The sequence below is a fragment of the Euprymna scolopes genome, chromosome 14, assembly GCF_053919585.1.
Source record: "Euprymna scolopes isolate OS-2025 chromosome 14, ASM5391958v1, whole genome shotgun sequence".
Classification (NCBI taxonomy): Eukaryota; Metazoa; Mollusca; class Cephalopoda; order Sepiida; family Sepiolidae; genus Euprymna; species Euprymna scolopes.
The window spans coordinates 118,821,974-118,836,118 of NC_136495.1; the positions used below are offsets into that span (position 1 = coordinate 118,821,974).

The window sequence follows — 14,145 nt, forward strand, 5'->3', positions numbered from 1 at the left end:
ACTAGCCCGGGCTACGGGGAGGGTTATAGGGTTAGTCAGGAACTAGCTAAGCAGGACCTTCTGCGTGAGAATAGCGAGCGTTATGAAGGTCAAGTAGTCAGAGCTAGGCTTAGAAAGATAGGCAATGAAGCAGTCAACTCCAACACTGACGTGCGTCATGAAATTTCTAGGCATGGCTAGGAGAAGTACATTGCAAAGGTAAGATATCCGGATAGACGCACCTGGAATCGACTCAGAAGCGAGGGGTTTCGAGAACATTTTGAGGAGCGTTTTACGCAGCAGCCCGATCTTCCGGTCCTTGAGTTTAGCGACTATTTGGCTGACTCTCCCCGCCTCGAGGCAACTAGAGCAACTAGTTGCGAGGGCCGGGTGACAGAGCGAGGGGTTTTTACTGCGCTGAAGCAGGTCAGTTGTGACAGATCGCCGGGACTCGATGGTCTGCACTACGAACTGTATTTGAGGCTGTCACCCATGTTTCTGCCTCTTCTCACGGATGTGTTCAACCATTGGTTTGCTCAGGGATCCATCCGGGGCAAGTCACCAAGGGAGTGATCACATTGTGAAGAAAGGTGACGGGCATGGTGGGGAAGAGTTAGACGATTACAGGCCCATAACTCTGCTAAACACAAAGTTGAAGATTTTTGCCAAGGTCCTGTCGAATCGGCTGCAGATTGTTATCGGCGAGTTGGCTGAACCGGAACAGAACTACGCTGTGAAGGGGAGATCGATTCAGAACAACTTGCACCTCATACGCACGATCCTAGAGGGAGGGATAGATGACGATACGGAAGCCGTACTGATCAACTTAGATCAGTCTAAAGCTTTCGATAGAGTCGACCATCATTTCTTGGCATCTGTCTTAGAGGCTGCCGGTTTTAAACCGGACTTCTGCAAGTGGATCTCCGTGATGTATCGACAGCCCCCAGCCGTCGTGCAAGTCAAGGGAAAGCGCTCGAAACCATTGGTTATCTCTCGGTCGGTTCGTCAGGGTTGTCCGCTGTCGCCCCTGCTCTATGTCCTGGCTTTGGAGCCCCTGCACTGCAAGCTGAGACGTGGGGAGACAAATTCGGCTCTGCGCAGAATTGCAATACCCGGTGGCTCAGCCGCCAAGGCATCCACGTTCGCCGATGATGTCACGGTCTTTGTGTCGAGCTTCACAGACATCGAGATCGTGTCAGAAGCGCTCACTCGGTACGAAAGAATTACAGGGACCAAGATAAACCGCAGCAAGTCGGTAGGACTGGTTGGGCACCTGGAATGGCAACGCCAACCTCCCAGCGCCCTTCAGCTGGACGAATGGCCCAGTTCAGATCCTTGGCGTGTGGTTCGGACTGGGTCTCCAGCTTGACAAAAATTGGTTGGAGGTACGATCAAAGCTGGAGACTGCAGTCAATTCGGAGTTCTCTCTAACCTGGCGATTGGCCCGAAATGTACTTCCACTCAACAACCTACAATGCAGTTCCGGGTTTTTGGAGTCGACTGATTGTCTCCGTTGTGGGACAATGGCCGTAGAAACGACAACGGCCGTAGAAACGACTGATCATGCTTTCTTCGATTGCCGCGAACTCCGCCGGTATTCATCCTGAGCATCCTCGCCCAATTACCGTATCCAATGTCGTTGACAACGTGAGGCCGCCGTGGGTTCGAGAAAGAAAAATGGTTTACGTTACGATCCTGGCTGTGGCGAGAATGGTGATTTGGACGTTGCGTCTGCAAGGTTGCCGGGGGGGGGGTTGTCTTTTTCTGATCAGGATCTGATCGCTTTCTTTAAACACTAACTATGGGTGAAGATCAGATGTGATAGAAGAAGGCTGCATCACACTGCATTTGACAGAAGATGGATACATGTAGCAAGTCTGTGTGTACGAAGAGGAGCTAAATTTGAATACGTGTTCCCTGCCTAGGTGTGGAACGCGCAGTTCCGTAAAATAAAATTAAACACGTAGCCTCTCAGCTAGCTGAGTGTGTGTTCCATCCCTCCCTGATTAGGAAGCCTCCAAGATCCCTACCCCCTCCTACTTGCAATTTTTGTTTTCACCCCTTCCTCTAAATTTCACCCATCTTGGAGAGAAAGAAATACAAACTAACCCCCATTCCTTACCCACAAAATTTTCTTTTCTCCATTCACCCCCATCTAGAGGGCATCCCCACTTAGAGACTGACCCACAGAAGCGAGGTTCCTTTTACAAACCTAGTGGAATGGACAGTCTATCAACTTTTCTTTCCCCGCCCTCGACACAAATGAATGATTGTACCATTTTTATTGTTATCTTTTTTGTTTTTACACGTCAATAAAAAATGTTTTAAAAATTGAGAGTTAAGCAGGACGTCCCCCAGTACGAAAGGGTAAATGCGGTATTATGGTGAAAAAAGATACTAGCTGGGAGAAACTTTTGATTTTGTTTAGTTCTGGAGTGACCAACGACCCCCACAATCTCTCTTTTTGAGTTGGCTATGTGCCTAAGTTTTTTGTTCATTGTTGATTTTCACTGTACTTTTAACATGAATAAAGGATTTAATATCTCAAAGTGTAGTATCTGTTCCAGCAGATACTGCAAGCAAAGACCATATGTGAGGGAAACCCCATATATAAGACCTTGGTTAATGTAGGGGAAACCCTTCATACCAATTTTCAATATCTAGCTCCCCTACTCCCCGGGGAGCTGGTCCCCATTTCCCCTTCACTCCTCACATTAAAAATCGGCCTTGTGTCTAATTTGCTCGGTGGGGGAGCAAATAAATACCCTTTTCTTAGCCTTTTGGCCAAGATCAAAGTGTAGTATCTGCTCTTACTACATGCTGTACTTATTGTGATATAAAGTGGGGGATCACTTTTCTGTATTAATTTAATGTAAAATGATCACCCACTTTACAACCAGTCAGTCTCAAAGCCATTCAAGTCATTCTCCAGATCATTCAAGTTGTTTTTGAAGGATTCCAGTTATTTTTTAAGCATTCAAGTCATTCTTAAGGTCATTAAATTCATCCTTAACTTCATTAAAGTCATTCGTTTTTTTATGGAGTGGGCACTTTCGTACAGGTCCGCCCTCTTTTCATATAAACCTACTAACGGAGATAATCAATAAAGGTTGTTAATAAATGTTAGAATGAAAGTCTCGTCTTCATTTCTGCAATTCTATGAAAAGCTGAGTGGAAAGAAAAGTTTAGGCCTGAAGGACAATTTTCTTAACAAGATTTATACCTTCCATGACTTTGCCGAAAGCAACATTTTTGCCATCAAGCCATGATGTTTGGACAGTTGTAATTTGGAATTGAGATCCGTTGGTGTTGGGCCCAGCATTCACCATGGATAGTATACCCAGCCCAGAGTGCTTTACCTAAAAATTCTCATCATCAAATTTCTTACCGTAGATACTTTTTCCTCCACTGCCATCACGATTGATGAAGTCTCCTCCTTGAATCATGAAGCTTGGAGTGATTCTGTGAAAACTGGTACCCTTGTAGCCAAAACCTTCCTCACCAGTGCACAAAGCTCGGAAATTCTTAGCAGTTTTAAGAACCAGGTCATTGTATAGGTTGAAGACAATCCTCCCAGAAGCTTTACCATCAATATTTATATCAAAATAGCAGTGAGCCATATTCAATGATGAATGCCTGCTACTAAGAAATAGAAAGATGACACTTTGATTGCTTGGTATGGTGACACTGACAAAAGGGCCTGGCTCAGCGAATTTTATATACAGCTGCACCCCCCCCCCCGCCATTTAACACTATAAAGGGAATCCAACCAATTGAATCTCATTTGTGGCTAAGTACAACCTACAATAAATGCAGACATGTATGTATATATACATATATATGTATCTATATGCATATATGTGTGTGTATGTATATGTATGTATGTTTGTATGTATGTACATGTATGTATATGTATGTATATGCATACAGGGTGACCCCAAAAAAAACAAAAGCTAAATGGAGGCCATCTCGAACATATGCTGTAGAATGGAGAAAAAAAAGGCCAAAGACCCTTGTGTTTTGATGTGATGTTTCAAATATAATAAACTAGTTATGACCGAAGATTCATTTCATTCGGACAAAGCACTAACAAACGGGGCCTAATTAGAGTTGGGCCCGTTTTTTTTTTGGGGGGGGGGGTCACCCTGTATATATATATATATATATATATATATATATATATATATATACATATATATATATATATATGTATGTATGTACGTATATCGTGTATATTTAGGCAGCATTTTTTCATTTAAACATTGTTAAAGATAATAGAGGGTTTTGTTTATACATTTTTATTTTTTCAATTTTTCTGATGATGTCTTTTGTGCATAGATCAGAGGTATTAATAAATGTCCCATAGTATTTTTTCTCTTTGAAACATGTTGAAAGTTTTTTTTGCTTTTGTCTTTCGTCCAGACATTCATCAGGAGAATGTGCAGGATTTTGTTGTGCTGATGAGGCGAATAGTGGTTAGTAGCAGTTGGAACGGTTAATGGAGTGGAATGCCGTTTGTTCCCAGTGAGGAGGGGGTGAATATCTGGGTTTGGAGGTGAGCGTAGGGCCAAAAGGAGGAAGGAGTTACAATGAGCATTTTAAAATATTTTGGCTAAATTTATATATAACCATATTTAGGACAGGTTTTTGAATTTTTATATATATACCGTTTCCAAAGCTTGTAATTTTTTTATGTTGGTTTAATGGTGTATTATTTATGTGTTGCTGACTAAAATTTCTCAAGCTTTGAAGGAAGAGGGAGCAGTTATGTTTTTTTTGTGAATGTTATAATATAGCCCTAGATTCTACATAACGATTACACAACGACCATGCTATCCTTTTGCCTTACCATACAGAATGTAGAATCTAGTGCTATATATATATATATATAAATATGTGTGTGTGTGTGTGTTCCAATATTTTTACCGATTCAGATACAATTACTGATTCCAATTCCGATTCTTTATTAATCCTACATGTTTAATAATATTTTCAAATAAAAAAAGCAATTAAAAGAATCGTTTTTGGCATTGGAAAATAGGCACAAATTTTTCCGATTCTGATACCGAATCTGATACCTCCAAAAGCTTTGATTCTTTCGATTCCTGATTCCGATTAATCATCCCAACACTACTATATACAGACTGAATCTATTTTTAAAATGATAAATTAAAAAATGATAAGAACTGAAAGCACTAGCTAACCAGTTTCAAACCTCACTCAACAAAGTTAAATTATAGTTAGGATTATGATTAAAAAATAATATGGAATGGATATAATAGCAATGGGGCAAAAAAAATATAATCAAATAGAAACCACATCAAGTCCAAGGAGATCTTCTTTTTGTTTACAAAGAGATCTCAAAGGCTTAATATAAATGGTTTCTTGAATCTTCGGATGCTGAAGTTAAATAATGCTGAAAGAAAGGGGTACAGAAGACACACAAGACTGTGATAAGGATAATATATGTATCAATAAATAATAGATAATAAAGAAAATCCTTGCAAAACTAATTGTGTTTGCAGCTTTAGAAGTCCAACTATAATAGAAAAGGTTCCTTTACACCCAAGAAAATAGACAGCCCTCAGAATATTCTAAGTTAGGTCTATGCCTCCATTCAATCTCGAAAGACAATGGAAACCCTCTATAAGGGTAGCTGCACATGTAATTGTGAGGCAAGGGTTGTGCAATTCCACCCACACCTCTCCTGAATCAACACTGCTTGAGTTCAGTAGCAAGAAGTGCTAGATGATGACTGGAAACAATGCCGACATCAGAGGAAAGCACATATACTATACATATATGTTGAGACGATTAATCAGAATCGGGAATCGGAAAAATCAGAACTTTTTGTGTATCGGAATCGGTATCAGAATCGGAAAAATTATAGCCTGATTTCCGATTTCAAACCGATTCTTTTAATTTTTTTTTTTAACAATAAAAAAGAAACAAGCTCAAATTGTTTTTTTTTTTTAATAGAAGTTGTTAATGTACAGCAAAATACCTAGAAGAACCACAGAATGGGTTATAAATCTCATTTACAGATTTAACATTGATATACAGAGTTTTTTTTTTAACAATTTTCTTATCATTTCGTTTTAGCTATGGATAAGGTATCTTACCAGATGCCAGAAATCCACTCGCTATGCGATACATTCCAACCAAGAAAGCTTTTAAAGATTCTAACTGTCCCTTTCTGCAATTGTGTTTGTATTCCAGCTAAATTTTTTTTAAACTAAAAAAAAAGCTACAAAAACAAACACCTACAAAGTTAGTATATTCTTGATTGGTGTTGCCCTGGTTGAATATCTAAAATTAAAAAAAAAAAAATCATTCTCATGTGGTGGTGGTGGGAAGTCAGTTTGGCCAGATTTCGTCAGAGGAAGTTGTTTTTTTTTTTATTTGTGTATGTGTGTGTGTTATCATGTACTAATTTTGAAAGAAAATGTAGTCTTATTACTCAAGGAATCTGTTATATAAAGGAGAGTTGTATGTGTGACACAAGAGAGGAATAGGCTTGGTGGAGGAGAAAGCAGTGGTTGAGGATGAAAAGATAGAGAGAAGGACAGAGAGAGATAGAGAGATAGAAGATTTTAATAGAAATAGGGTACATTTTTTTTTACCCTGGATAACGCCTGGTAGTCCAGCTAGTCTAATATAAATAAGACAAATTGTTAGAAATTTTGGCATATTTTGTATAAATGCGATCTGAGACAATCTCAATAATAAAATAAACACAACACAACTGCTTATGGATAAACACATAGAAAAAACAATTATCTTTATTGCATTTTTTTTTTATTTTGCTTGAAATTCTTATTAAAAAAAAACGAAACTTTTGGATTAATTTATTAACATGAGATTCTAAAACATTTGAAAGACATCAAGAAATATGTGGGCTTATCTGTTCCACATCAAGTTCCACTTTACAATATTTCATTTTTTTCTGGTCCCTTTCCTTTTGAAAAAGAGATGATATACTCGAAATATTAAGACCTCCACCATTCCGGTTATATCAAACAGTAAAATCATGTTTACAGATTTGCATTGTGGTTATCTTGAAAAATAAATGGATATACAAAGTTAAAAATTAACAAAAACAATTAAAAACTTTTGTTTATTCATTTTTGTCCATACATCACACGAATACAACAGCCAATTCCCTGCATTGCTACAGCCTTATATAAAAGTATATTTAGATAGCAAATCATTTTCAAGGCATGTCTGGTTGAATATGACAGTTTTTTTTTTCTGGTCTTTCAGCTGATTCTCTCGATTTTTTTTTTTTTTCTTGAGCACTTTCAATACATAATTGTCATCAGTAAGTAGTTTCAGTTGTTTTTATATAGATAATTTATGTCATTTTTTTGTTTAGTTTTATGTATTTTAACTAAATTGTCTTTCAGGGATAAGGAAGGGATGTGGTTGAGCTTTTTTTTTCTCTTTTGTTTTTCAATTATTTATAATGTACAAAACAAATTGAAATAATGAAAAATAAAATTGACATTATTTAGTTCATCAAATATTGAAACAAAGATTAAGACACCAAGTTTTGTTTTTCTTATTCCATGGAGTTTAAAAAGTTAGGATTTTCTATTTATAGATTTCTGACTTATGATATATTTTACTTACTATTTTACTAATGATTCTAAAAGTTAAAAAAAATAACAAATACAAATAAGACCTTCTTTCGTTTGTCCATTTTTGTCCATACTTCACACCAATATGACAGCCGGTTCCCTGCATTGCTATAGCCTTCTTATATTCCTCCAGATCTATTTAAAAAGATATATTTATATAATTACGCTAAAATGTTGCATGGTTGTTAATGTTATCAAAGAGCATCAGGTCTGAATATCAAACGTTAAAAAAAAAAAAATTGGAAATTTAAATTCCATTAAAATTTCTAGACCTGAAATGGAAAACTTGTACGCTGCTAAGGTTGCAGCAACAAAAAAAAAAGAAAAAAAAAAATGGTCAGATCTTTCTACCGCCCCAGAAAGTATTTGACTTCTGATGCATTCATCTACTGTCTACTTAAAGAATAAAATTCTGGTCATTTATCCCATCGTTTCCAATTGTCTGAAATCATTGTTTATCACATACTAACAATCACATTAACGCTTATCCTCGAGTGGCCTTTGGGTCTTCGTTTTAACCATTTTTAGCATGGAGTATAAAAGTATTCAATGTATAAAGGATCACGATAGTCATATCATTGGAATGCTTATTTTTATTCTTTTTCTATTCATACAATTGTTTGGAAAATTCGACCACGAATACGAGAGATATGACTTGTTTAAGCACCTTAGAAATGGAATTTTTTTAAATTTCAGTGAAATGCACTCTCAGCTTGTAATGTTCTTTAAGAGGCAGTGATATATTACATTAGTACATAAAAAAAAGTAGTTGTGGAAAAGTATGTTTGACTCTGAACGTTTATTCATATCATCTGAGTGTAAATAATTATGTATGCTCTATTAACAGTGAGTTTGAATTTTTTTTTTTATTCATTTTCCTTTGTAAAACAAAGCTCATTCAAATATCCTTATGGCTTGCTCCTTTTCTTCATTATTTGTTTTGTGCATACTTTGTTTTGATCCTTGATAGATATTACACGAGTACAAAAACATATTTGTAATAATTGGAAAAGGATGGTTGCCTCTGTATAAATGTACATAAGTAGATGAAATTAAAGTATGGAGGTAAATAGAGTGTAAACACTTAATTGGGTTACAAGAAATATTTTTTTAGGAAGTTGTCATAGTTTTTTTCTTTTCAACTGATTCAGAGCAATCTGCATGCATCGCTGATTCTAAAAATACCATCGGTTTTCGGTCAAGTTTTGGCACTTGTGCACTACTGTAAAAGAACCACATTTTTGGTTTTCAGTTTGGAGATTTGAAGAGTGCATAGCAGGAGCAGACAAATACAATTTCAGGACCGAACCGAAAATCTCCAAAAATGTCAACAACAATAAATGTATGTTTTTGTTGTTGTTTTTTTTTGGGGGGGGAGTTTTTGTTACACCTTTATTGAATTAAAATAAATATGAGAAAATTATAATAACACAAACTTTTTTTTGTTTTATTTTATTAGTTCAGAATTGTGACTTTGTTAAAAAAAAAATTCTATTTTCTTAGATTTATTTTAATCTAACAAATGGGTAAAAAAAACTTTCTAAAGCACACACACACACACACACACACACACACACACACACACACACATAATTGTGGTTGACATTTGTTGAGATTTTCGATTCGGTCCTAAAATTGCATTTGTCTGCTTGCTCCTGCTATGCACTCTTCAAGTGTTTAAACTGAAAACCAAAAAAAAGTGGTTCCTTTGCGGTAGTGCACAAGTGCCCAAGATTTTTTACTAAGTGAATACAGGAAAATTCGTTTGTATTTTTTTTTACTAAGTTGAATACATTAGAGCAACATTTTTGTTTAATTTGTGTTACTTTAACATCTGCTAAAAGTTTTTCTCAATAGGAAAACTTTTGCTCACTCAATTAATTATATTATCGGCATGTTGCAACATTGTATGGCATTGATAACTATTGCAGTATTTACTGATCAGTGCTGAACATTGATTAGAATTGAACAGTTAATCAGTAGACAGGACACTGATAAAGACAGATGCATGTAAGCTAGGAATGTTCAGTAGCAGCGATATCTCTCTTCAAAGTCTAGCAGTAGTCAGCCATCATGACTGTATTTTACCGTCCCTGATAGCTAGTCTCCATCTTCTTCATGGCTTGATAAAATCTTTCCCTCTGCTAATCGCTTATTGACCCCAGATTCTCAGGAAACTGATCTATATGTGAGAGCAGCTAGTGCATTTTGATGTTCATGATGCATCCCAGGTTTTTGAAAAAAGTCAACATTTTGGTGACGAGTTCTGCATAGTTGCTGGCCTCGTTGTTTCCAAGGAAGTTCTTAACGACTAGAACAAATACCTTCCATGCTTCCAGTTTGACTTTGTCCTTTGAGCTTTCCAACTCTGGATCTCTGATGAGCTGATGTAGTTGAGGTCCATCAAAGACTCCAGCTTTCAACTTCTTCATGGTCACTCCTGAAATCGTATGGCGCAGGAGAGTGAAGCATCCACCATCCTTGTCCAGAGTTTTGTGTGAACTACTTCATCAAGCTAAGCTTAATGTGTAGAGGTGAAAAGATTACATGGTCTCTGTCTACCAGAGGTGTGTTGATGACGTTCTTTGATCTGCTAGTCTTCAATTCCTTCCACACAGACCACTACTTCCTAGTGTAATGCGGGATGGTTGTTGTGTAACACAATGATAAAGAGATATTTTGAGGGAACCCCAGCTCCTTACATTTAAGGACCTTATACCTGACTTGTCTTGCACTAAAATGGTGACAAGTATATTTTTACATGTGCGATACTGAAAACATACTTTTTCGCATGTAGTAACATTTTTCTTAAAAACGAGGACTTGTATAAGTTTTCCGGCATGCTGAAAATGAATGTCGCATTTCAACTTTCCACAAATAAGTAGTTTTCCGGATATTAAGCAATGTAATTCTTTATGTTATAAGTGGTGGCCATTGTTGTATGCGGATATTTTTGCCATGCGTACAACAATGGCGACCACTTATAGCATAAAGAATTACATTGCTTAATATCCGGAAAACTATTTTTCTGGAAAATTTAAATGCGACAATCGTTTTCAACATGCCTATCTAAGTCCTCATTTTGAAGGAAAATATTATGGCTTAAATCAAGTAAAAAATTACCATATTATTTATTCTTTTCTCTTTTTTTCTTGGTTATCCCTACAATTATATAAATGCAACTTTGTTTGTGCGTGTGATTTCGTTCCTTATAGACACCGAAATGGCTGAACAGATTTTCTTTCAAATTTACAGAACTTTAGTGTATAAGTCTGAGAGTGATCTTAGTTAAGTTTTATCTCAGAATACTCCCAATAATTATCGATAATCGATAATCGAAACCATTATTTTAATTTATCTATCATCGGTAAAGCCATTTTTTTCATGTTGTTGCTCAGCAACAATGATAGAACAACGGGCCGTGAAAATTCTACTGGAGCTAAGTTAATAGCGTGTTTGTTTTGTTTGGGTTTTTTTTTTGCATGACATGGTCTGTAGGTTCAAACTCCGCACATAAATTTCTTAATTTTTTTTTCATTAACTGCAAAGAATTTTATAAGACTTGAAAATTTACGTATTTTTTATCAGTGTAAAAGTAAATTAGGTTTCTGTTTTTGAACATCCATTGAACAAGCAATTGATCGTGAAGAAATTGCAAAACAGTCTACACATATATTTAGTGAAATGTGATTCAGAGGTTTCTTATATGTCGGTTTAACAAAACATAGGCTCCCAACAACCAAGCACAAGTAGTATGCCTGGCAACATAAGATAAGGAATTTTTCGACACAGTTGACTAATTGTAGAACTATAGAGTGACAACCGCATAAATTCTTACAACGAATAGATAGTCGATGTTGATCTTGTGGTTTCTTTCGCATACGGTTCAAGAAATCATGGTCCCCAAAACCTCGCCAAAGTAGTTGGTTTTGAGCTGCTAACGGGACAAATCAGAGAAATTGGATTGTTACTGGCACATTGCATCCACTGTGTGGGGGTTACGTTGATCAGTGAGGTGTCAATATAACCAACATTTACTAAAATAATTTTAGGATTACAAAAAAAAAAAAAGAAGAAAATATTGGAATTACCGGATACAGATCCAAATAAGCATAAAAAAAAGCATCAAAGCAACCTCTGAGCAAGGCCGGGTAATACTGCTAGTTTTTAATAAAAAAAAAAATTAACTCTTCATTATCTTGAAAATTCATTATGTTGTTTCTGTTTTGAACAAATATGGCCGCCGCTCTACTACATTATTACATGAAACATGCAAAAAAGTATCTTTTTATTTTTTTTTACACGGTGGACACCACTTATCAAGGCCCGGAAGCCACTCAGGGATAAGGGTTATTGCAAGTACAGTACGTTAGTGTGGAGATTTAATGAAGTGTTTACTTAAGGGGGCGGTTCATTAGGAATTTGTTAACGTTGGACTTGAAGACATCCAGGTTGTAGTCAGGTGGGAAGCAGGCAGACAGAACAGAGTTCCACAGGTGCAGTTCTAAGAAAGAAGCTTTGTTCATGGAATCTACGTTTTGATTGAAGCACAGATAAAGAGTGGGGAAAATTTTTCACAGTAGATTCAGCTAGACGGGTGTTTTTCGTGAAAGATTGGCGAGGGGGGACCAGAGATTGGAGTTCAGACGAGCACCTGCCATGGAAATAACGATAAAACAAGGATAGGCTCGCAACGTCTCTTCTGTGGGAGAGAGGTTGCAGGGTAGAGAAAAGGACATCCCCCACTAAGCCACAAAGTCTATTTTGTACTCTGTCAAGGCAGGATAGGCTGTTTTTAGCAGCTCCTGCCCAGATATGGCAGCAGTATTCCATCCTTGGACGTAGTTGGCTTTTATATAGATAGAAAATTGCATCAGTAGTGAGATATCTTCTGGAGCGGTAGAAGGATCCCACCATCTTTCCAGCGACCTTGGCAACAGACTTGATGTACGTGTTCCATTTCAGATCAGGAGTAAAGGACAAACCCAGAAGCTTGTCAAAACATGGGGCTTCTCCTAGACGAGAGCCATCCATTTCAATTGATGCCAGATGGGGATCAGAGCGTTGATGATGTAAAGATAGGAGTTTGGTTTTAGATGCATTAAAGGTAACCAGCCACGTCTTTCCCCACTGAACCACGCGCTCGAGATCAAAGGAGAGAGAATCAGAGAGTATCTTTCCAGTATCAGCCCCAATTTTAAATGTGATAGTCGTTTTCAGCACACCCAAAAACTCTTAGAAAACAAGTTTTTTGAAGTAGGTTTTGTGTTGGTTTACCATACCACAATTACCTTCTTTTTTTTTTTTTCAAACAAATATTAAAATGCATTTTTAATTTTAATACATGGTTTAGGATACCTGCGTAATATCTGCATTTCATATTTTCTGTTCTCGGTCATTGCCCGTTTTTGGTGATCTGGATTTGTCCACATTTAAATTGATGTGGCATCGCTCTCTGGCCACGCAGGCAGCCAAGATCACAGTGTAGTATCTGTTCTGATGCTTCACAAATAACTAGAAAAGAGGCTTGCCTTTTTTCTGTTGTTCTTGGCCTTCGGGCCGGGAGTATCTGTTCCGGCAGATACTGCACTTAAGATAATTTGTACCAGTCAATGGAGGGGAAACCCTCTATACTGGGACAATTATTATTTTTGGTAACCAGAGTGCCCCCTTTTGCCTACTTTTAGGGGAGCTGGTTTTTACCTCACATTAAAAACGGCCTTGTGCCTAATTTGCTTGGTGGGGGAGCAAATAAATACCATCTGTTCTGATGCTTCACAAGTAATTAGGTTTTGGGTCAATGTGGAGGAGACCCTTCATATCGGGACAATTGCTATTTATTTGGACACTGCTAGAGTGCCCCCTTGGGGGGGGGGGTCCCCCACAATAAAAAACGACCTTGTGTCTAATTTGCTTTCGTGGGGAAGCAAATAAATAAACCAAGTAGGCGGCAAGAGAAGTATGCGTAAATTAGAATTATTTTTAATAATACTTTTGATAATAAATTGTCTTTTGTCACCACGCCTAAGTTTATTAACCTCTTTATTATGTAATACAATGCTATGTAATTTTAATTTTATTTACAATTAAATTATAAACTCGCATAATTCTGTTTTAAATTCAATTAAGAAATATATCTAATTAAACTAATATATCTAATTAAACAAATTAATGTTGCAATGAAATTGATAGAAATTATATTTTTTTTACGTGTTTCGGTGAGCCAACTTAACAAATTCAGAAATAATGATTTTCGTAATCAGTTTCCACATGGTGGGACTCTTTTTAAAACTAAATCTCCCTCAGTATTTTCTTTAATTTTCTATTTTTTAGCGATTATCAAGACCCCTAAGATGTGATCCCTTCCTTCATGTCGGACATTATTTCTTGTTCTCACGTAACACCAACGCTGCTATTTTTTTTTCTGAATAAATGCTTGTGCTGTCACACACACACGCACACACACACACACACACACACACACACACACACACACACACACACACACACACACACACACACACTC

General features: G+C 36.9%; 2 pseudogenes; one reads left to right on the plus strand and one right to left on the minus strand.

The window, feature by feature from the left end:
- The first annotated feature begins 2,742 nt into the window (after nucleotides 1-2,742).
- On the plus strand, nucleotides 2,743-2,869 carry LOC145293542 (U2 spliceosomal RNA; annotated as a pseudogene).
- A 252-nt stretch (nucleotides 2,870-3,121) lies between these two features.
- On the minus strand, nucleotides 3,122-10,051 carry LOC145292795 (uncharacterized; annotated as a pseudogene).
- Between the last annotated feature and the right edge of the window lie 4,094 nt (nucleotides 10,052-14,145).